Genomic DNA, 25057 nt, shown 5'->3' on the forward strand with positions numbered 1-25057 from the left:
AGGTGTTTTCACTAAAAATCACTTAGTAAAAGATGTTTATCACACATCAAACATTCATATTCCTCCATTAAACATCAAAATACAACCATGCATGGTTCAAATTTCATACATGAACCCTAGCTCAAAATAATGGTAGAAATAGCTAGATCTGTTGATGACAACTTCAAAAATGTAAAAACATTAAAAACGGCGCTAGGGAGCACTTACAATCAAGCTTGAAAAGATGAATAAACCCTAGATATGGTGACCCTTGGAATTTCACCACAAGCAAGAAGAAGATGGACAAATTTTACTTTCTTTTTCCCTTTTTATTCTTTTATTTACCAAAAGACAAAAATGCCCTTAAGGCCTTTCTTTCAATTTTTTCCTATTCATGCCCATTTTTGTCCAAAATTTTAGAACTTGGTAAAATTTTCATTTAACAACCTCTAATTAATAATCCAATGCAATTTCATGCTTAAAGCTTCTAGAACACAAGTTTTACAACTTATTCAATTTGGTCCCTAAAGTCAAATTGGACATCTTAGGCATAGAATTTCTTCATGAAAATTTCACACAAATATGAAATCATGCAACGAACCATCAAATAATCATAAAATAATTATTTTTATTTCAGATTTGTGGTCTCAAAACCACTATTTTGACTAGACCCTAATTCGGGATGTTACAACTCTCCTCCCTTTAAGGATTTTTGTCCCCGAAAATCTTACCAATGAAAAGGTTTGGTACTGTTTCCTCATGGTCTCCTCGGGCTCCCAAGTGGCCTCTTCAACCTCGTGTCTTTCCCATAACACTTTCACCATAGCAATCCTTTTATTTCTCAACCATTTGACCTATTAAGCCAAAATCTTAATCGGTTCTTCACCATAAGTGATATCCGGTCGAATCTCAACCACTGTCAGTGAAATTACATGTGAAGGATCTGATCTATAGTGGCATAACATAGACACACGAAATACATCATGAATATTTTCCAACCTTGATAGTAAAGCCAACCAATAAGCAACTAGCCCTATACTCTCGGTGGTCTCATACGATCCTATTAAACGAGGACTCAACTTGCCCTTCTTGCCAAATCTCAAAACCTTATTCCATGGTGACACTTTCAAAAATACTTTATCACCGACTTGATACTCAATTTCCTTCCGTTTCAAATCCGTGCAAGATTTTTGTCTATCTGAAGCGGCTTTCAAACAATCACGAATCATCCTTCACTTTCTCTTCGGTTTCCATACTAGATCAACTCTGTGAATCTGATTTTCTCTCAGCTCGGTCCAATAAAAAGGTGTTCGGTACTTACGTCCGTACAGTGGGCAAACTCCACTAGCGGTAGATACTTTTCTCAAATACCTTGGAATTCTAATACACAACATCGGAGCATGTCTTCCAAAATCTAAATTACTCGCTCAGACTGACCATCAGTCTGCAAATAAAAAGCAGTGCTAAAATTCAGCTTTGTACCCAAAGCATCTTGACCTTTTCCAAAATCGTGATGTAAACCTAAGATCTCTATCCGATGGAATCGATATAGGTACTCTATAAAGTCTCACAATTTCACCAATGTACAATTCGACTAACTTATCAAGTGAGAAATCGGTACGTACCGGGATAAAGTGAGCCGATTTAGTCAGTCTATCGACAATAACCCATATGGCATCTTTCTTTTTCAGAGTTAAAGGCAACCCTGTCACAAAATCCATAGTAATTCGGTCCCATTTCCATTCGGGGACCATGATAGGCTGAAGTAAACCTGAAGGTACTTGGTGTTCAGCCTTTACTTGCTGAAAAACTAAGCATTTCGATACAAACTCTGAGATATCTCTTTTCATACCATCTTCAAGTTATTATACATCTTTGTGCTGCCCGGGTGAACTGACAAACAACCGTTGTACACTTCATGTAAAATATTCCGAATCAACTCAATGTCTTTCGGAACACAAATCCTACCACGAAATCTCAAACAACCATCGGACTCAGTCAGAAAATTCGGTTCACTGTTGGACTCACACTGAATTCTCTTAGCTTGTAACTCTTTATCAACTTCTTGAACATCACAAATATATTGAAGAAAAGTCGATCTAGCTTAAAACTTAGCTAGAATTGAACCATCATTGGACCAGGTTAGCCATGTATTCATAGCCCTCAAGGCGAACAACGACTTCCTACTTAAAGCATCAGCGACCACATTCGCCTTACCCAAACGGTAATCGATCACAAGCTTATAATCTTTTAACAGTTCCAACCATCTTCAATACCGCAAGTTCAAATCCTTTTCTGTCATCGAATACTTAAGACTTTTATGATCGGTATAGACATGGCATTTCCCACCAAATAAATAATGTCGCCAAATCTTCAAAGCAAACACTATGGCGACCAACTCTAAGTCATGTGTCAAATAGCTCTTCTCGTGAGGCTACGACTATCTCGAAGTATAAGCTACGACTTTACCCTCTTGCATAAGTACACATCCCAAACCATTTAAGGAAGCATCACTATAAATCATAAGTTCTTTACCTGACTCAGGTTGTACCAAAACCGGGGCCTCAGTTAACAATGCCTTTAATTTCTCAAAACTCTATTGACACTTTTCTGTCCATTCGAACTTAACATCTTTCTGTAACAACTTCGACATTGGATTAGCAATCATGGAGAATCCTTTAATAAACCATCTGTAATAACCAGCCAAGCCTAGAAAGCTTCTAACCTCAGTTACATTCCTCGACAGTTTCCATTCAACAATAGCCGAGATCTTACTTGGGTCTACTCTAATACCATCACTTGAAACAATGTAGCCCAAGAATCCAACTTCTCAAAGCCAAAACTCACTTTTACTAAACTTAGCATACAACTGCTTGTTTCTCAAGGTTTGCAAAACATCCTTTAAGTGTCCAGCATGCTCGGATTCATCGCGAGAATAATTCAATATGTCATCAATAAAACCGACAAAAAAATCATCCAAATATGATCGAAAAATACGGTTCATCAAATCTATAAATGCAACAAGAGCATTTGTTAAACCAAAAGGCATGAAAAGAAACTCATAATGACCATACTTTGTCTGAAAAGTAGTTTTCGGCACATCTGAGTCTTTCACTCTCAACTGGTAGTAACCGGACCTTAAGTCTATCTTTGAAAACCATGTCGCTCCTTTCAACTGGTCAAACAAGTCGTCAATCCTTGGCGAAGGATATTTGTTCTTAATTTTTACTTTATTGAGCTATCGGTAATCTATACATAACCTCATAGATTCGTCTTTCTTTTTCAAGAATAATACCGGAGTACCCCATTGCGAAAAGCTCAGTCTCACAAAACCCTTGTCGGTCAATTCTTGCAATTGTGACTTCAGTTCTTTCAATTCAGTCGGGGTCATTCTATATGGAGCAATCAAGATAAGTCATTCACCAGGGACAATGCCAAACTCAACTTCCTTAACAAGAGGTAATCCAGGTAGCTCTTCCGGGAACACATCCAGATGCTCACATACAAAAGGTACTGATTCAATCTTTGATTCAGACTTTTTCATATTTAACACATAAGCCAAATAAGCTTCGCAGCCCTTTTTAATACATTTCTGAGCAAACATCGAAGAAATCACAATTGGAAACTTATCTGACTCATCTACTTCAACCTAGAGAATTTCACCATTTTCACATTTCAATTCAAAAACTTTTTGTCTACAATTCACTATAGCATCATGAAGTGTCAACCAATCCATGCCCAATATAACATCAAATTCATCAAACAGCAATAACATTAAGTCAGCCAGAAAACAATGATCTCTAACTACCAAAGGACATTTCTTACATACCTTATCAACTAAAACATGCTTGCCTAACAGGTTTGACACTTTAATCATAAATTCCGTAGACTCAACAGGTATATTCATGCTAGATACCAATTTCATGCACACATATGGATGAGTAGAACCAGGGTCAATCAAGGCAATAACAGAAGTGTCATAGAGAGAAAAAGTACTAGTAATCACGTCGGGAGAAGATGCGTCCTCATGCACATGTACAGCATAGGCCCTAACCAGAGCTCCAGCTACAGATCTCACTGTCGTATCTCTTGTTACATTCTTACTACTAGCCCTATTATTTGTATTTCTTGAGGGTCTCCCTCTTGTAGTCGTACTACCCAGCCTTGTACTCTGAATTTTTTCTTTCTTGACCATCTCAGGACAGTCTTTGATATAGTAATCTTGAGAACCACATCGAAAACAAGATCCATTGCTCACCCTACACTTACTAAAATGACCTCTACCACATTGTTGGCACTCGAGTCTGAGAGCTCTATCATTACCCACACTAGCCACAGATGTAGCCTAAGCTCTATCATTACGGTTTTTGTACGAATGCCCAACCGAAACATGAGAACGAGAATACATATCTCTGGATTTCTTAGATTGAGATAGAAGTGACTTGCTCATCCGTTTCTTTCTTATATCTCTAGCCTCAGCTTCAGCTCTTCTCCTCTCCTTGGTCAACTCCTCAGCTTTACAAGCCCGATCAACGAGCACAACAAATTCCTTCAGCTCAAGAATACCCACTAACACTCTAATGTCCTCATTAAGTCCATCTTCGAAACTTCTACACATTTTAGCCTCGAAGAATACACACTCTCGAGCATATTTACTGAGCCGAACAAACTCTTTTTCATACTTAGTAACTGACACGTGGCCTTGTTTCAAATCGAGAAATTCATTACGCTTCTGATCGACTAAGCGCTCACCGATGTATTTCTTTCGGAACTCTTCTTGAAAGAATTCACATGTGACCCTTTCTCTCAGCACCACCGAAACTCACGATTTCAATCAACGATATGTCGCATCTCTCAACAAGGAAATAGCACACTTTAAACATTCATCAGGTGTGCAGGATAGCTCATCGAATACCTGAATAGAATTCTCGAGCCAAAATTCTGCCCTTTTGGGATCATCTTCGGCATTGGCCCTAAACTCCTCAGCTCCTTGCTTTTGAATTCTATCAACTGGGTTCTATGAAACCTCATAAAATCTATACCTTGAGGCACTTGAGGTACTGGTTCGGGACTTGGAGGGGGTGGAGGAGATTGAGCGTTCGGGTTCATACGAACGAACTCCATGTACCAGGCATCAATCATGTGGAGAAAGGCTTCTCTACCTCCTTCTCTTCTACTAACAGTTGTGGGTCTACTATCAGATGGCATTGCTCCTTCAGTGGGAGCAGGCGCATTACTTTTAACATCATCTGCCATTGCTCTATCGGGATCCATTTACTATATGAAAACACATTTTTAAATCACCAGGAATCGTCACACTGTCATAATATATATATGGCATGTATAGCTAGACTCATACACATGCTATGTTAGTCTGAAAATCGACTAAATCGTGCTCTGGTACCACTAAATGTAACACCTCTTACCCATATCCAAAGCCGGGACAGGGTTCGACGCATTACCAAACTTAAACACAAATAAACATACAAAATCAAGCCATAAAGTTTCATCCCCATTTAAAACTTTTCAATCACATGAAAATTGTCCCTTATAAGGGTCTACAAAACCCAAAACATACATCGAAAGAGGTTCGGGACTAACCTGAGAACTTTCGGAACCTTTTAACACTTAGAAAATTTTCTTATTTTGGAGAGTCACATGCCTATGTGGGTAGGCCGTGTGGTCACACACGCTCGTGTCCTCAGCCCATGTAACTCTCTAACTATGACATCATCAAGCAAATAAGGTTACATGACCAAGTCACACACCCGTGTGCTGAGGCCATATGGTGAATTAAATTTCAAAAATTCAGTGCAGACTTCACACGGCCTGAGAACATGCCCATGTCCTATGGTCGTGTCCTTCACACGACTGAGACAATAGCCATGTCTCTGCCCGTATGTTTACTAATAGGCATTCTGTTTTGCATAATTAGGGTGCAGGGGACACACGACCGGATTGCACGCCCATGGGGCAGACCATATGTCACACGTGGCCTAGACACATGCCTGTGTGTCTAACAGTATGGACAATTTCTAGGCTATTTTCCAAGCCATTCGCCGCCCTTAAGCACGTACAGACTTATATCCACTTCATGACATGCAATATGACACCTTTAATCACTTAAGGAAACACATTCATGGTTAAAATATGACTTGACAATGTCAACATATCACCTACCCAAATTATTATACTTTCATATGTCATCCCACACCAATTACATATTTGACTATTATCATTACTAACCCATTTTCAAGTTATACATTTGCACCACATTTATAGGCAAACACATTAATCATATTTCCTACACCCATCATACATGCCATCCATCACACTCATTAACCATAAACAACTATAACCACATTAAAGCATAAGCACATTTGCATGCATGCATCAATAATTAGGGTTAAAACCCAAAATAATCAATATGAGCCACCTCTCATGGCCATATACAAAATAATCATAATAACATCATGAGCCAACACATTGGCTAATCAATATGACACATAACAAAAAGGCCAAGTCCCTATACATGCCATATCCAAAATGATAAAACTAACTATACCCAAATGTTCAATTGATAATGTGATGGAGTCTCTGACATTCTCTGATCCCTGAGCTAGCTTGGTGAAACAATAAGAGATGGAAAAGAAAGGGGGTAAGCATAAATCTTAGTAAGTTCACATGCAAATAAAAGGCAACTTAAACAAACTTAAATCATGCATTTAACATAACGAACATAATCTTGCATTTTATCAATTCTCATAAACTTATTCCTCATATATAATATGAATACATATTCTTACCACGAGCTCATCATATTTCATGTCATTCACATGAGTTCAATGTACATACTTGTGCCCACTAGCACAATAACTTACTTTCGTGTCTTGATGCAATAGTTACAATTACTCATAGAACTTCTTTGAACTACTCGTTGAACACTCAAAATACTATCGGATACATTAAAAGTTTGCACCTAAGTGCCTTATATGTAGCCAATGTTACTTCATATCTTAGATCATATGTTGCTCATTTACGAGCTACTCACGGGTCTGCTCACCATCAATAAAATATACGAGACCAGTACCCGAATGCCAAAACATGTGTCACATATATCACGAACTCAGACCACAACTCAATGAGTTCGGATGTCACATATATCATGAACTCACACCATAACTCAATGAGTTCAGATTACATAATTCCTAGTGACATGTCACTTGTACCCTAACTATTCCTAGGGTTCAAACGGGATTCTTCGATACCATATTTCTATTGAGCTTGCTCGTAATGTCGATTTCAATATTCACGGCACCAATCACAAACTCATAAAATAATCAAAGTATATTTCATGATAAAATTTAGGCAATAAACACATAATACAACAACATATCAATTATGTAAGTATTTATCATACATGCAATATTAAAGCATTCAAAGTATGGTACATGTTGCATTATGTTGCATTATTTGCAAATGAACTTACTTCGATACAAAAATGATAGAAACAAGTCTAATCCTCGTAAATCTTATTTTTCCCCCGATCAAGACCCAAATCACATTTTTCTTGATCTATAATACCAAATTTAGCTTGTTTAATACATACATTGCTCATATAGACCCATAACACATACTTTGGTAAAATTTCCTTTTTACCCCTAACTTTTTGCTTATTTACACTTTAGTCCCTAGGCACGTAAAATGAAATGCATGCAATTTCTTGGTTACCCAAGCCTAGCCGAATCATATTCTATCTCATATCAGCCCATATTTTCCTTTATTTCACATTTCTAGTACTCATTTTTACACCTTTTATAAACAAGCCCTTTTTAGGTGTTTTCACTAAAAATCACTTAGTAAAAGATGTTTATTACACATCAAACATTCATATTCCTCCATTAAATATCAAAATACAACCATGTTACACATGGTTCAAATTTCATACCTGAACCCTACCTCAAAATAATGGTAGAAATAACTAGATCGGTTGATGACAACTTCAGAAATGTAAAGAGCATTAAAAACGGGGCTAAGGAGGACTTACAATCAAGCTTGAAAAGATGAATAAACCCTAGCTATGGTGACCCTTGGAATTTCGGCACAAGCAAGAAGCAGATGGACAAATTTTACTTTCTTTTTCCCTTTTTATTCTTTTATTTACCAAAAGACAAAAATGCCCTTAAGGCCTTTCTTTCAATTTTTTCCTATTCATGCCCATTTTTGTCCAAAATTTTAGAACTTGGTAAAATTTTCATTTAACAACCTCTAATTAATAATCCAATGCAATTTCATGCTTAAAGCTTCTAGAACACAAGTTTTACAACTTATTCAATTTGGTCCCTAAAGTCAAATTGGACATCTTAGGCATAGAATTTCTTCATGAAAATTTCACACAAACATGAAATCATGTAATAGACCATCAAATAATCATAAAATAATTATTCTTATTTCAGATTTGTGGTCTCAAAACCACTGTTTTGACTAGATCCTAATTCAGGATGTTACAGTATATGCTACAAGGCCTAGAACACGAGCATGTGTTTTGGCCGTGTGAAACCTGCACCTAATTTTGAATTGAATTAATTAACCACATGGCCTATCACACAGGCATGTGGCATGGCTGTGTGTACAAGTCAGAGAGTTACACGAGGTCGAACACGACCTCCAGTACGGGCGTGTTCTAAGGTCACACGGGCGTGTCCCTTGGACCACACGTGCGTTTGAGCCCTGCACTTTTGAAAATTTTTATAATTTTACAAAAAATTCATAGAGGTTCCAATTAAGTCACAACTCGATTCTAAGGCTTGTATTGGGCTTGAGGGTCCAACTAAGGGACGTTTTGAATGATCTCGATTAATGAAAAGTAATTTACATAAATTATTTGTAAAATATTCTGAAAGTTTTGGTAATGCTCTGAAACCCTGTTCTGATGACGAATACGGGTTAAGGGTGTTACGGTTTCATATTCTATAACGTTGTTAAATGCCTTGAAGTTGAAAAGATAGCCTATACTACCACTCGTTCTCACCAGGGTCTACCAGAAGAACACCCACTCTTGATCCTATCTTCATTTTCGAGCCATCAACATAAATTGTCTAGCATTTTGGCATTGCAACTAAACTTATTTGCCCCTATGATGAGCTAACTACTACATCTTATGTAATCTACAGAAGAAAATTTTTAGAGTCAAATCTATACCTGTAATAAAACATTATAAGACAAAATAAGTATTTGTCAAATAAAATTCCAATAATTTGTGTGACATGTTACTGTATCATTTATGTGAATAATAGTGTTTGAAATTACAAATTACCTATAGGGCTTAATGATTTGTTGAAAGAGCATTCCACCATGAAATTGGCTACGATCTAAGGCTTGATCATTGTTCTTAGAGCATATTCTATTCAAAATTCTACCAATTTGATTCCCCATTTGGTTATTCTACCTGAAGTATCCACTCTAGACACAATATCATTGATGGGCTGATTTGTCATGACAGTCACGAGGTAAGCCTGGAAGTAAGGTCGCAACTTGTGAGTTGCCACTATAAAAGTGAAAATGAGTTTTTCTGTCTTTGAATACCAACTTTCACCGTTCTATAACACCTTACTAATGTAATATACTGGAAACTAGCGAACCCCTTCTGTTTTGCTCAAAACTGTTATTATCGTTTCTTCCAAGGTCACCAGATAAAGGTAAAGAGTCTCCCCCACACAAGGTGACATCAGAAGTAGTAGGGACATGAGATATAACTTTCGCTTCTTAAAATTAGCTCGATATTTTTCTGTCCAACTAAAAGAAGTTCTTCAAGCTTTAAAGAAGGTTAAGCACTTATCTTCCATCTTGAAGACGAACTTATTAAGTATAACCACTCTCTCTGTTAAGCGTTGAATGTCCTTAATGGTGTTCGGGGAAAGAATATCTAGAATGACCCAAATCTTCTCAATGTTCACTTATATCCCTCTTTTTGAAACCATAAAGCCTAAGAATTTTCCTGCTCTCACACTGAAAGCACATCTTCTTCGTATTCAACTTCATATTATGAGCTCATGAAACAGCAAAAGTATTAGACAAATCCTGAATATACTCCCTCAAAGTAGAGCTCTTTACCAACATGTCATCAACATAAACTTTAACACTGTGACCAATTTCTTCTCTGAAGATATTTTTAACTAATCTCTAATAACTCACACCTGCGTTCTTCAACACGATGAGCATAACACGATAGCAAAACAAGCCTTCTTTCGTAACAAAAGTTGTTTTATCTTGATCTTTTGGAGCCATGGAAATTTGGTTGTAACCTAAGAATACATCCATAAAACTCATGAACTTATGGCTTGATGATGCATCCATATGTCTATCAATCGAGGGTAAAGGAAAACTCTCTTTCGAACAAGCTTTGTTAAGGCTGGTGAAATCAATGCATATTCTTCACTTTTCATTAGCCTTCTGAACCATCACAACATTCAAAAACCAGTCCGAGTACACCACTTCTCTTATAAATCCCTCTAAAAGTAGCTTTCCTACCTTCTGCCTAATGGCATCCATAACCTGTTGAGCAAACCTTCTGCATTCTATATCAAACACTAAAACTAAGTCCTATTTTTCCTCTTATGCCAACACTAATGAAATCTTAACTAAACACTAATGAAATTTTTACTAACTTATATGTGTTATCGTAGAACAATTGAAAAGTTTCTATAACCTCTGCTGCTTCAGGTTTACGAACTCTCTCATTGCTTCTGACATCTAAACTATCCAAATATAAAACTTGACCTGCCACTTCTATCTATTGCGAACACTGACCCTGCGGTAGTTGTTGATGTGTTTGCTTGATTAACAACATATGACACTATCCAGTTACTCGCTGGTTAAACTTCATAAAGTCTATCCCTTTACTAGTGGGAACTTAATCTTCATACAAAAATTTGCAATCATTATCTTAGCCATTCTCATGATGGGATGCCCAAAAATGGAATTATAAGTCATTAGATGATCTACCACAAAGAACTGAACATATTCCGTGGTGGTCTACTTGCCATCCCCCAAGGTAACAGATAAAGTAATGCATCACTTTACGTTGACTAGATGGTTCATGAAACCATAAAAAGGGATCACTCTCTTCAAAGCTTGCTCCTTCAGCCCCATATTCTGGCATGCATCCCAAGTAAACAGTTCCACAGCACTGCCATTATCAACCAAAATTCTCTTCAACTCAAATCCTACTATAATTGCTGACACAACCATTGGATCATTTCCTTCTTCATTACATACTAAATCTTCATCCTTATCATCAAACTCTACCTTCCACCTTTCTTATTGATACGGCCTCTTCGATGAACTAACCAATATTAAACTTCTAAGATAAGCCTTTCTTTTCGTGTTAGAGGTCACCCGCTCTTCATCTGTACCAATTGTCACATGTATTATACATATAACCTTTTGTTTTCCCTTGCCTTTTCCTCGCAAGCTCTAACCTGACGATGTAGCATTCTGAGTTACAAAATCTTTTAACTCACCATTTCTAACTACCTCTTCAATAACATCTTTAAAAGAAAAATAGTTATCGGTCTTATGTCCTCCGTCATTGTAAAAATTACACTTGTCCCTCGAGTTAGTTCTTGGTTGATTACGTTAAATAGATTGAGGGATTGACAATGCCCAAACTTTTAACTTGACTAAGAATATAGGCACGTGTAGCAATTAAGGGAGTATAAGTTTCAAACTTTCCATGAGGAACGTACCTTCTTGTATACTCGGCCTGAGGTCTCTCATTCTACAAATAGTTCTTCTATTGTCCCTCACCTTGTATGCGTAGACTTTGAGAATGAGGACCCTGATGATTACGAACTCTCTGTCGACCTCTAAATTATCTATCATCCCTCTATAAAGTATTGTGAGTTGCCCTCTTAATTTCCTCTGGTTTGGCAAACTTATGAGCCCTCTATACAAATCTGCCAAACTTTGTGGCCTATTATCAATAAAGGAATATTGCACGTGCTCATTTTGGACTCCCATAATGAAGGCATCATGTAACACTACATATCCAGTCCAGTCGCCGAACCCGAGCTATGGAACGTCACATTAGTCACCTAAGTGACTCTCCATTAACACCCAACCTAACCTCCAACACACCACAAGTTAAAATAAAACAACATGTATAGTTTTAAAAAAGCACAAGCTCACGAACTCACTTAGCTTGCTTCATGATATGCAACGGTAAATACATGCGAACCTACTTTACTTGCAAGGACTTAACTTACTATTTTCTTGAGTCATAAACATTTGAAGAAAAGAATTAAGAACAGACGAACCCTAAGTTCACAAAACAATATACAACTTTTCAACTATCAGATATTAGGGTTCGTACCCTTGCTTAGCTTGCACATTCTAAGTCTGCTCAGAGTAAGACTCTTTAAACAAGGTTAGCCTCACGAACCACCTCTTAGGTAGTTAGGTGTTGCAAACACAGTTGGGTTCTTCCTATATAGTATATCAAAACACATTCTAAGTCTTCTCAGAGTAAGACTCTTTAAACAAGGTTAGTCTTACAAACCACCTCTTAGGTACTTAGGTTTTGCGAACACGATTCGCAGGGTTCTTCATATACAGTATATCAAAACACATAAAGGGTTCATAGATAGTAGTTTGCCAATCGTTGAGGTTCACAATTAGCATAGTTCGGTAACCTTATTTCTTTGCAGCAAATTTGGTGAACTCTATATAAGTTTTTCATATTAAAATATTTGAGGTTATTGCCTATGGCGAACATTATGTTTAAAAATTAATTTCTTAAATATGAACTTGTAAATTAAAAAACCAATAAACAATCTTGGACTATATTTATATACTTAAAATTTAGATGTGTTCATAAAGTATTATTGGTTTGCAACTAACAACATAAAGAAAACATATGAAAACATAAAAATAACTAAGTCTTAGAATATTTGGTGAGGTCAACAGAAAGATAATTCTAAACCCAGGTAGAATCCTACATTTCTTTTAATCCAAGTTCGCTTGTTTCACATTTTCAATATTTGTACTTCAGCTAGATCACTCGCCTCGTCGTTACACCCCATTTGATCTAACTATCTGCAGTGTTAAAAGGGGGTGTGTGAGCTCTTATGAACTCGGTGAATATATAGGAAATAATAACCATATAGCATACATAAAACATAAGTTAAACAAAAGCTTTAGTAAAGTTACTGAATTGTGAATTGGAATTGCCATAATTACACGAAGTCTGGTTCGTAGATACTCACTGTCACTTAACTTAAAACCAGTAAAACATCATATTTCAAAAAACACAGATGTTCTTTTTCCTATTGGATAAACAGATCTCCTTATAACGTCTCAGAATGAATCAATGAGTCTTAACATGTCCCACAAGTGTAGCATAAAGTTAAACACTCTCCAACACACCAACATGTCCCATTGAATGGAGCTTATCTTGATATTCCCTTATATTTCCAACATGTCCCAAGGCCTCTTGTCCAAAACACAAAACATAAAAGTAAGAACTCAAAATCCTATGGCATACCATTATATCCAATGTTTTTAGAAGATTATCATGTCAAAACATTTCCTTAAACATAGACATCACAAATCATGAGGAGCTCATAGATCACTGTTCATAATTGGCTCACAATATAGAGCTCGCATATCACTTTTCATAAAAACACATATTTAACATACTCAAAAATCAAAGTTTAGAAAAAGCTTACTCTCAGAACTTAGGTTAAAACCCTAAGCTCCTGGTTAACATTATAGTTCACACATACATGTGGTGATCCCTAAACACTCACCAATTTACTGAAAGTTTTAGATAAGTCTCACATTTCCCTGGCAAACACCAACTCATCAAGCCTACTGGCAGTCATATTTTGCTAAATCCACTAGCGCCCCCAATTTGTCAAGCCTTTTAGCATACACCAACTCGCCAAGCCTTCTGGTGAACCTTAGCTCACCAGACCTGCTGGCAAACACCAGCTCACTAAACTCAAACTTCTAGGCCCTATTTTGGTATGTTACGCATCAATAGCCCACTGGTCGTCCAAATTCTTTGTATTTAACATAGCTGCATGAAACCGCTTGACATAATATTGTAAAGATTCTCCATCCCTTTGCTTCACTGACATTAAACCCAAAGGAGCACTCATTATTGTCCTATGAGCTCGAAATCTTCCTAAGAACATTTGGCCCATCTGTGAGAAGCTTTGAATAGAACTTTGTGGTAAAGAAAAGTATCAATCTTCTACACTTCCTCTAAGAATAGTTGAAAAAGCCTTACATTTTGCCACATCGGAAGCCCCTAGCAATTTCATATGATCATTATATTGCATGAGATGTGCTTGAGGATCCTTTCTTCCTTCGAACATTTATTTTGGAACTTTAAACTCAGCGGGTAAGCTCACAGTTGCTATTTTAGGAGACAATGGGTTGTTAGAACAAAAGAACCAGACCATATCTTGCAAATCAAGATGCAATGCTCACACATATCTACGTAAAACATCCATCTTATTCTGCCATGGCCTTACATATGCCCCTACATCCTCTTCCTAGGTAGGCGTGACACGATCCTAAAGATTGGAGTTATCAAACTGCATCTTCCTCCTTAATTTTTCATTCTGGCTTAGCAATTCTTATTGAAACACTTATTACTACTCGAACCTAGCACTTTGTTGAGCCATCTACTCCTTCATCAACCTCAGCTACTCCTGCAAACCGAACAACTATTGTGGCGATGCTCCCTGATTACAGGGAAATGACGGTCCCTGATCAAAGAGAGCAATAAGATCGAAAGAGTTAGAAGCACTTGCATGGCCTGAGTTACCCAAATTCTCTGGTCAGTCAGCAAACCAACTAGCAAAAAAGTCTACCTCACTGGGTTGGTTACTAGTGCCAAAACCTCTTGCCTGGCCTAATGGAAAACTAGTAGGGAAATTCTCATTGGGATGAGTCATTTTGGTTTTTTAGCAATATGAAAATCTGGAGATTGGAAGTCTTTCCACGCTCACAGCACCAAATTGTTGAGTATTTTTTAGTGTGTGTCCCCTACAGATGGGTTAAACTGTGTATTTATATAATATGGTCACTGTTCATGGATGTGATATCGTATGTAGGTTCCCATGCACGTCCACACGTACTTTATTCTAGGGTTAACACGTGTTTATATGATGTGGGTTTGCCTAGATGATGGTGTGAACCCACATCGTGCGGTCTGAAAGAAAGGTGCAAGCACCTTACATGCGAACCCAAAGTGCGAACCGTGTAGAGTATGGGTTAGGACCCAATCGGGTAAAGAGTCAATAATAGTGAGTATTATAACAATGTTCATGGAAAGATATTTAATTATTTTAATATAATTTATGTTATCTTTTAATTTATTTTTCATTATTCTATTATAATAATTCAATTTTAATTTTTTTTACTTAACATTGAATCATTACAAATGTTTTAGTTTACTAATAGATATGGTAGCATGACAATATATTACCTTGGAAATATTAAAAATTCAGGCGAATCCATACACGGATTCATAGTATTTTTCTTGTTTCATTTGTTGTTTAAAGTCTTCAAATAATTATCAAGAATGTAACAACCCGATTTTGGGCTTAGTCAGAATAGCGTTTCGAGACCACTAATCTGAGGTCAGAGAAATTATTTTATTATTATTTTAGGATTATAGCATGTTTATATTAGTGCATGAAAATTTTGGTGAAGTAATTTTAGCGTTTGTGAGCTTACTTGCGAAAAAAGGACTAAATCGCATAAAATTCAAGTCTTAAATTGATAGCTAAAAGTGTTAATTTTCCATGAAACTTAAATTGGGGGTCTTTAAAGGCAAATAAACCCTTTAGATATAGGCTTGGCCGGCCATGAGACAAAGAAAATGGAAAAGTCAAAGTTAGGTAACCTAATTTGAATAAAATAAAACCTAAGAGAAAAAAGCTATCATCTTTTTTGTTTTTGCTATCTCGTTTCCCACTGATTTTTTCCCAAGAAATGGCCATGGAAGCTTGAAAAATTTCAGCAACTTTAAGCCTTCACAAGTAAGTGATTCTAACGAGATTTCTTGAAGATTTTTACATTTTTTGAGACCTTTGTGTCATGAGTTTTCTAATGAATGGACTATTTTGCAAAATGAACAAGAGTCTAGGGTTTTTTCATGATATTTTTTAGGTTGTTTTCTAAATTTTTATGGAATAATATGATCCTTTGGTGAGGAAGAAACAACTTTTGTGAATGGATTTCTCATGAAAACCCTAATAAGGGCTATTTTGCATAAGTTGTAAAATAGATGATAAATGTGTGAAATAGTGGAAATTTTGGATTACTATAAGAGTAAAAAGGGTTCAAATAGGTTTATAATATGAAGAAATTTAATAAAAATCAATTTTCGAACATAGGGGTAAAATGGTCATTTTGTGAAAGTATAGGGGCAAAATAGTCATTTTGTCCAATTATGAACTTTCAGGCATCTAAATTGATATGTTGATGAAATAAATCAACTTTATTAATTTAGACCAAGAGAAACGTGATTCGGGTCTTGATCGGGATAAGAACAAAGTTTACGAAGATTAAGCTCGTCTTCATCATTTTGTATCGAGGTAAGTACATATGTAAATAATGGGTTATTGAAGCTTACTTTGGTATATTTCAATAATATACGTGTGTAATTAGCTTATTGTTGTTATGTATCTAAATTCTAATTGTTGCCATGAAAGTATGAATGACATGTTATGCGAGTAAATTACAATGTGAGCAAATGCGATGCTATTTAATTTGATATGAAGCCCCGTTGAACCTTAGACATAGCATAGGATACAAAGGGGCATGTTATGAAAATTATGTGGTCTGAACTCATGAGTTGAGTCTGAGTTCGTGAGATAAATGCTATAAGTAACGTGAGTCGGGGTACTAACTTTGTGTCTAGACCCGTGAGTGGCTCAATGAGCAAACGTTACATGATAGCTATGGGGTCCGTGTAACAGCCCTAATTTGACCCTAGTTGGAAAGTGGTTTCGGGACCACAAAACCAAGTCATAAAAATAATTAACCGTCATATTCTATGTTTATTTTATGTGAATATGAATGTGTGAAAGTTTCATGCATTAATTTTGTCATCAGTATGTGAAATTTTGAAGAAAGGACTTAGGTGAGTTTGTGAAATAGGATAGGTAATTATAAAAGGATCTAATTGTGCATGAGGTTAAAAAATGTACTTGCATGTCAATTATTCAAAATTTTTGTTAGTGGCCGGCTATGTTATGGATTTATGTATAAAATAATTATTTTTGCTAATAATTAATATTACAAAAATGAAATAATGAATAAAGATTAATAAAATATTTGGGTGAGTGGGAGGAGAAACCAAAGTTGGTTCATCCTCACTCCACCATTGCCGTAACTTGAGATTAGAAAGAAGAAAAAAATTTCTTTGTTTGATTTCGGCTTGGAGAATATTTAGAAAGAGGTAAGTACTTTGAAATTCTTGAAAATTTATGTATAATTTTGGTGATTTGTTCAAATTCTATTCATTCCATGAGTTAAATTTTTGGTTGTTTGGAGGTTTGATATTCGGCCAAGTAGTTTGAAACTCTTGGTAAATATTTTTCTTTCTTTCTTTATGTCATTAAAAGGGATGGTATATTAGGATATGAAGAGTGATAAATTGTTGTTAACTTGAAGGTTGAGATTAGTGTATGTTTAAAGGAAGGTGCCGAATGTTTTAAAAAAAAATGTGTAATTGAGGTTATAACATTCGGTTAAGTAATATGGGTGCTAGCAAATTTAGTATATTGTATAGTTATTAATTGTCTTGTATTAGATGCTTTTTGAAGGTTAATAAATGGCTAATAAGATGTTGTTAGGAAATTTTAGTTAGCTATGTTGAAGCATTCGGTATTTCCTATAATAATAGGTATAAGATTAGAAATTATAGTAAGTAAGTTGTAATCCTATAGGAGCAAGATAGAATCGGTTATTTAAGTAATGGAGTGAATCGGTCATTGTGTGGCATAGATAAAACCAATATGAAATGGTTACATTGATCATGGAATGAAAATCTTTTTATAGAAGTTAAATTTGTTTGACTAGGGCCGAATGGGGTTTATAAAGTAATGACATGTTAAATATTTATTTATGTGAATCCGAGGTTGTGCATAAGACTAGTAATCATTCAATTGTGATAGTCACACATAGGCATAGATATACGAATGCCTTGTGTATGTACCTTGAGTCGTAGAGGCGTTTGGATACATATAGTTAAACTTGTGTATATAAAGCATGGTAAGTTATGTAAATTTTGGTTTGTGTATGCGAAATAGATGTCGGTGTAATAGGCATAAAATAATAACAACAATCGTAGCCTATTCTATAAAACATATTATGTTTCGAAGTTATATGATTGTTTATTGTGACTACTAAACTAAGAAGTAAAGCTGAGTAAATAATTTAAATAAATCTATTTGTTTTAATTAAGCTCAAGAGCAAAAGGGGTTTAAATCAGAAAAGGGAAAGGAGAAAGCAGTCGAGTAGATAATCCGCAACAGTTCAAGCATCCGAGGTAAGTTTTAAGTGGTCTCCTTTAAAATATATAAATGATAATGTCTTAGTATGAATACATTAGTTGAATCGTAATCTTTGGTCCCACTTGTAGTAAATTATATGATAAATGATTTATATGTATGCCATATAGATGAGTGATCACTATAAGTTAAGATTAAATGGTGATATGGTTATATATATATGTATATATTATTATCTGTGTGGGATTTTTGAACCGAAATGAAAATGGTCATATTCATATGGAGCTTGTATCTGAATATAGTAAATGACTGCTAATGTAGTAAGTTGAATGGGATGTGTGAGTATATAATTAAATAGGCAAAATTTATGTGGTATTATATCCGGGTTAAATCCCGCAGGCTTAATGCTGGTATTATATCCGAACTTATAGTCCGCAGGCCTAGTGCTGGTAATAGATATCCGGGTTAAATCCCGCAGGCTTTGTGCTAGAAATTGGAAACGGGTTTTAAAAAAACCTAGCAGGCTTAATGCCAGTGATTTGAGTAAGATTGTGATTTCGAATGTTCGGAGGAAACCACCATTGAAATTGTTCAATGCATTAAGTTGTTCAGGTATGTATTATATACATGTATATGTTAGATTGATCGGAATTGAATCATGAATGTCAAATGAGAAGTATATGTAAAAATCTCATATGTGTATTCGATTATGGTGAAAGGTTACATGAGATGCTTTTCAAATTCTTATGATCTTATTTTTAATTTCAATAATCGATCTATAAGTAAATTAATGGTTTGCATTGCTTAAAACTTACTAAGCATAGTAATGCTTACTTCGTTACCTTAATTCTCTATTTTGTAGATTTTGTTCGTCAGCTACGGTCTTGGAAGTGTCAAAGTCGAAGTCATCCACACTATCTAAGCCCCTTTTTGGTACTCTTTCAGTCGAACTTTGATAATGGCATGTATAGGACTGACCTTTGTTGTTAATTAAGTATCTTTTGGTAATGTATATTCGTATAGCCATGCGAAAATGGCTTGTATATGTTGAGTATGGCATTATAATCATTTTGTATATATATGGTCTTATGATATGGTTATTGAGTGGTATGGAAATACTTGGTAATGATTAGCCATTGGAATGGCTAATCATGATCATAATTGGTGCTATGTATGTCAAATTGCTAGCTAATCCATGGAAACCATGAAATAGGTAAAATTTACCACAAAATATTTTTCAGACAGCAGTAGTGAAGTGAGTCTGAAAAATCACTAAAAATAGCAGAAATGGAATTAAATAATGAATAAGTTATGGAATCGAAGCTTGATGAGTCTATTTTCATATGGAAGAAACAAAACAGATATATGAGCTATATTTTATGAGATGTTTAAATTTTTGTGAAACAGGGCCAGAACAATTTCTGGATCCCCTGTTATAACTTTGAAAATTCACTATAAATTTTACAAAGATAATTATAAGTCATGATTTATATGTACAGATTCATTATTGAGTCTAGTTTTATTAGAGACAAACGGCATAGTCATTGAAGCTCTGTACAGGGAGATATCTAATTCGTAATACACAGAGGTCAGAGTAGTCAAACCCCAAAATAGGGGAGACTTTAACTAATAAACTTTACTAATTGTCCCGACCAAAAATTATAGAAAAAAATTTGTAGATAGATATATGAGTATAGTTTCATTAAAAATTTACAGAACTGAATTTCGAGTTTTGGAACTCGAGATATGATTTTTTAAGTGACTGTGATGCAGTTAGCCAGCTTGTCTGGAAAAATTTAAAAATGAATTGTGTGAGCTGGGTAAGTAATGAAGTAAGTCCGTTAACACCTCGTGTTCGACTCCGGCAACGGTCTCGGGTACGGGGTGTTACAGTCTGGGTCCTAACTTGATAAAAAGGCCCGTGAGTAGCTCAAATATGAGTGTTTCATAGCATGAGGTAGCCCTGATTTCTCATATGGCATTTAGACGCAAATTCCCTGCGTATCCATATGTATTTCGAGAGTTCAATGGGTAACCCGAAGATTTAGTTGGTGACTAGTTTGATGAGGTATGTATACCGAACTCATGGTTAGGACCTGAGTAAAGAACAAGGTGTATTAAATATACATGAATGAAAGGAAGAGTAAGATAGATGTGATAAGTGATTTATATCTTTTAAGCATGACAAGCTATCGTTGGGTGAATATGATTTCCTTATAATTACACTTTATTTGCATATATGTACTTACTAAGCTCCCACGCTTACCCTCCTTTCTTTTCTTTCCTTTTAGTGCCGCCAAGCTAGCATCGTGGATCCAATGACATCAAAAGCTTCGATCACACTATCACTCAAGACCTTGGTATAGCTAGTTTCATCGTTTTGTTTTCTGGCATGTATAGGGACTTGAGTCTTTGTTTAGTGTTTTGTTAGCTGGCCATAATGTGTTAGCTCATATGATTAATATGATACTCATTTTGTATAAGGCCTTGGATGATGGTCAATATTCATTTTGATTTATAAATAGAAGATGATGTTTTCATGGATGAGTAAATTGCATAAATGAAATGTTGTCCATTGTGGTTATTTTGGCTATGTTATGTGCCCTTATGTTAGTATAGAGTGATTTTTGTACAGGTTACATAAGTAAGGGTAACTAAAAGGCTTGGTAAATAGCCTTATTTTGTCCACACGGGTAGGCGCACGGGCATGTGTCTAGGTTGTGTGTAATACACGGTCCACCACATGGGCATGTAATATGGCCGTGTGTCCCTTGCACGTAAGAATTATAAGTCAGTATGCATGGTAGTAAATACATAGGCAGAGACACGGCCGTGTGTCTCAGCCCTGTGAAAGGCACGGCCTAGCACACGGGCATATGCCTTGGCCGTGTGGCCCTTAAGGATTGCTAACGTCAGAAACAGAATGTCCAAGTTTTTGCACACGGGCTAGGATACGGGTGTGTCATGGCCATGTGAAGGACATGGTCCAGAGACACGGGCGTGTTCCAGGCCGTGTGAAATCCCTTATAGGTGTGCATTTGGAATTAATTCCACATGGGTACACGACACAGCCGAGTCCCTATATTGCTTAGGCCGTGTGAGCCACATGGGCCAATAGCACGACCATGTTGAAATGTCACACAGGCGTGTGCCCCTGTGTTAAGAGTTATTTTCAAAGTCCTTTAAAGGACTCGGATTGTTTCCGAATGGGTTCCAATGGATGTTTTGGGCTTAGTAGGCCCTTATTAAGGAGTTTATAAATAAAATTGAAAAATTTTTAATTTGACCATGTTTTGGTGTTATGGAAACATTTATATGCATAAGTTTAAGTTAGGCAATGCCTCATATCCCGACCCGACGTGGGGCACATGTGTGGGGTGTTACAAAGAATGGCTGTTGAATCTGCCACTTCTTCTGTTGGCAACGTCGTGGGAGACCTAATGGTGGAATCCCTGCTAAAGCGCACCACACGTAAACTTGATTACATATTTTGTTTTAGTAACACCGTTAAAAAATCTTAACAAAAAAACATAACTTACATTCTCCCAACACCAACTGCAATTAATTTGATATTGAGGACATCAAATGACACACTTAAGAAATAAATAAATAAATAAAGGTCTTAGACTGGCAGAATGCTACTGATAAAGTCCAAAACGACATGCAGGCTCTCAAAAATGAAATACAAGAAACTAGAACATGTTCCAAATGGTGCCCGAGTTGGAGTTACCGATACAGGTTAAGTAATTAAGTAGCAAAGAAGATGTTATTGGTTACTCAACTTGTAAAAACCAACAAATTTGAACAATTGGGCCGTCATGCTACACTTCCGAGCATAGACTTCTTTTCATCTAAGGACTCTAGGCCTTCAAAACCTTTCTAATATAATGTCCTACTTTCTTACAAAAGTGAGACTTATTTTTCATTTGTTCCTTGTTCTTGCCATTGTAGACATCGGTTAACATGTTTTTCTTTTTGTTAAATTTGTTAGTTTTCACCTTAAGTCCTTCCCCAATTTCTTGGCCCACAAGGTTGATGGAATTACTTTCTTGATTCTTTAATATTGTTTTCTCCTAAACAAGCTTAATAGCCAATTTATTAGCATCGCACTTATCTTTAATAGTGTTATAGCTAATTTGAAATGACTCATAATTCAGAGGTAGTGAGTTCAATATGAACTATACTAAAAAAGAGTCATCCTTAAGGTCTTTAGTCTTGTTGCAATATTAGTCATGTGGATGATATGTCTTTGTACTCCCATTGACCCACCATACTTTATGGTTGTGAGTTATGCCATTGACCCACCATACATTCTTCCATAAACATAAAATATGCTTTCGCACTTTCAATTTTTGGAATTATGGTCTTGATGGTGTTAGCAATAGACATTTGCAAAAACATAAGGCTCAATCTGTTTGACCGTTCCCCTTATTTATGGTATAACGTCTTTTCCTCACAACTTAATTTAGTAATAGCAATAGGAATATCTTATAATAGTGCCAAGTTAATATCCCAAAAACCTATATGGAACTTGACTTATTCACTTCATTCAAAGAAGTTTAACCTATTAAATAAAGTAATAGATGGAGCTTGCAAATGAAGAGAAATAGCGACAAAATAATACATAAATGCAAAACACACATAATTGCTCAAAACATTAAATTTTCTTTGTGAATTCAAATAATCAATTACAATATAAGTATATCATAATTCTCCTTTGAGTAAATACTACAATATAGTATCATAAATAAATGTTATTAATGGATAAATAAATAACTTTCATTAAATATACGCGTTGTCTTTAGACATTTAAATATATATATCTAACAAAAATATTAGTTTATCACCATAATTTTTATTATTCATAGAATAAATATTTCACATTTGAACAAAACTTTAAAGTTCTAAGGAGTAAAGAAAGTCAATTCTTCCAATTTTACATTATAATCATTTAATTAATTACAAGGATATGAACTCTTTTACATACATGATTTAACTAACATCTATAAAAACTTTCTAATTTAGCCACTTTGATGATTAATTAAAACTATTCAACTTTAGAGAAAAAAACTTTTAATGCTCATTCATGTAAAATGCATAGAATATTCATGATTCCATATACCCTCAAATTTATATATCAAATATAACTCATTAATAAAATTAAAAAAGGCATAAAACTATCCATTAAAACACCAAAAATGCTAACCTCGTGAATATGTTAACTTCATTCACAACCTGACGTGCTAAGCTCATTATCTTTCACAAAATCATTCGTCACCAAATCATTCATAGAATAATTATACCTCTTTCATCAAATCAATTATTAATGAAAAAACAAAATTAAATTTGTGAACATCATTCATTGTCAAGCTAACCAACATTTATCAACTTCACATATTAATTATATATAAAATATGAAACTTATCATCAAATTCATTTTTTTTTTAGATTCTTATAACCGTGTAAAAGTTATCATAAAGAATAATGGAAAATCATATATTCTTTAACTAAGCTCATGATACTACATGTAAAATCTTTATAATATTGATATTATGAAAATCAAAACCCAATATTGCACAAATAATGATTTTAGGATCTTTAGAATGATATGATTTTCACAAGCTTAAGAATTACCTGATGCAGAATTGGAGTTGGTAGGATTTGACAAAGAAAAACACCACGATAAATTGATTTCTCTCTTTTGATATAAGCGATGGAGGCTATAATTTTTTTATGTATATATTGTTTGTGTAACCTAATAAGTAGAGGATAGATCAATTTATAATAATCAACCTTTAATCCAATACATCCATCAAGTAAATGAATGAACTGATAGTATTTAACTTCTATTAAAGCAAAACACTTAATCCCTTAAAATTAAGCCATATTGTTTTAAACTTAATTGATCCATAAAATTGGACTAAAAATCTTAGAGATGCCCAACTTATAATTGAATTAATAAATCCACAATTCCTAACAATACAATTTTTCACATCTTCTTTAGTTTTTCCAACCAAGAGAAAAGAAAAAACCGAACAAGAGAAAAAAATCAAAATGTCAAAAAATCGTAATGAAAAGCGTCCATCAATTTATCCTATAAACTACTGGGGGCTCACGTAGCCCATGCCGGAGTAATTGTATTCTAGGCCGGAACAATGAACCTATTTGAAGTGGCTCATCTTGCCTTAAAAAAATTCATGCATAAACAAGGATTAATTTACTTCCTCACCTAATTACTTTAAACTGAGAATAGGTCCTAACGGAGAAGTTATAGACACCTTCCCGTACTTAGGGGGTCCTTCACTTAATTTCGTTTGTTATACACTTCAAGATCATTATTAACAACTAATAAAATCTTCCATTTTCCCTCACTAGCTAGATCTCAAGGAAATCTGAAAATTCCGCAAGAGCATTTATTTGCAGGATTTATTTTCCCTTCATATAATTAAACTCAGCATTATTTTAGATAAAGATTCATATATGTGCATGTGTTAAATATATATGAAAGCTAACCAGGCTTCACATATGTCAAAAGCTGAAACACT

Source organism: Gossypium hirsutum, chromosome A13 (assembly GCF_007990345.1).
Source record: "Gossypium hirsutum isolate 1008001.06 chromosome A13, Gossypium_hirsutum_v2.1, whole genome shotgun sequence".
Lineage (NCBI taxonomy): Eukaryota > Viridiplantae > Streptophyta > Magnoliopsida > Malvales > Malvaceae > Gossypium > Gossypium hirsutum.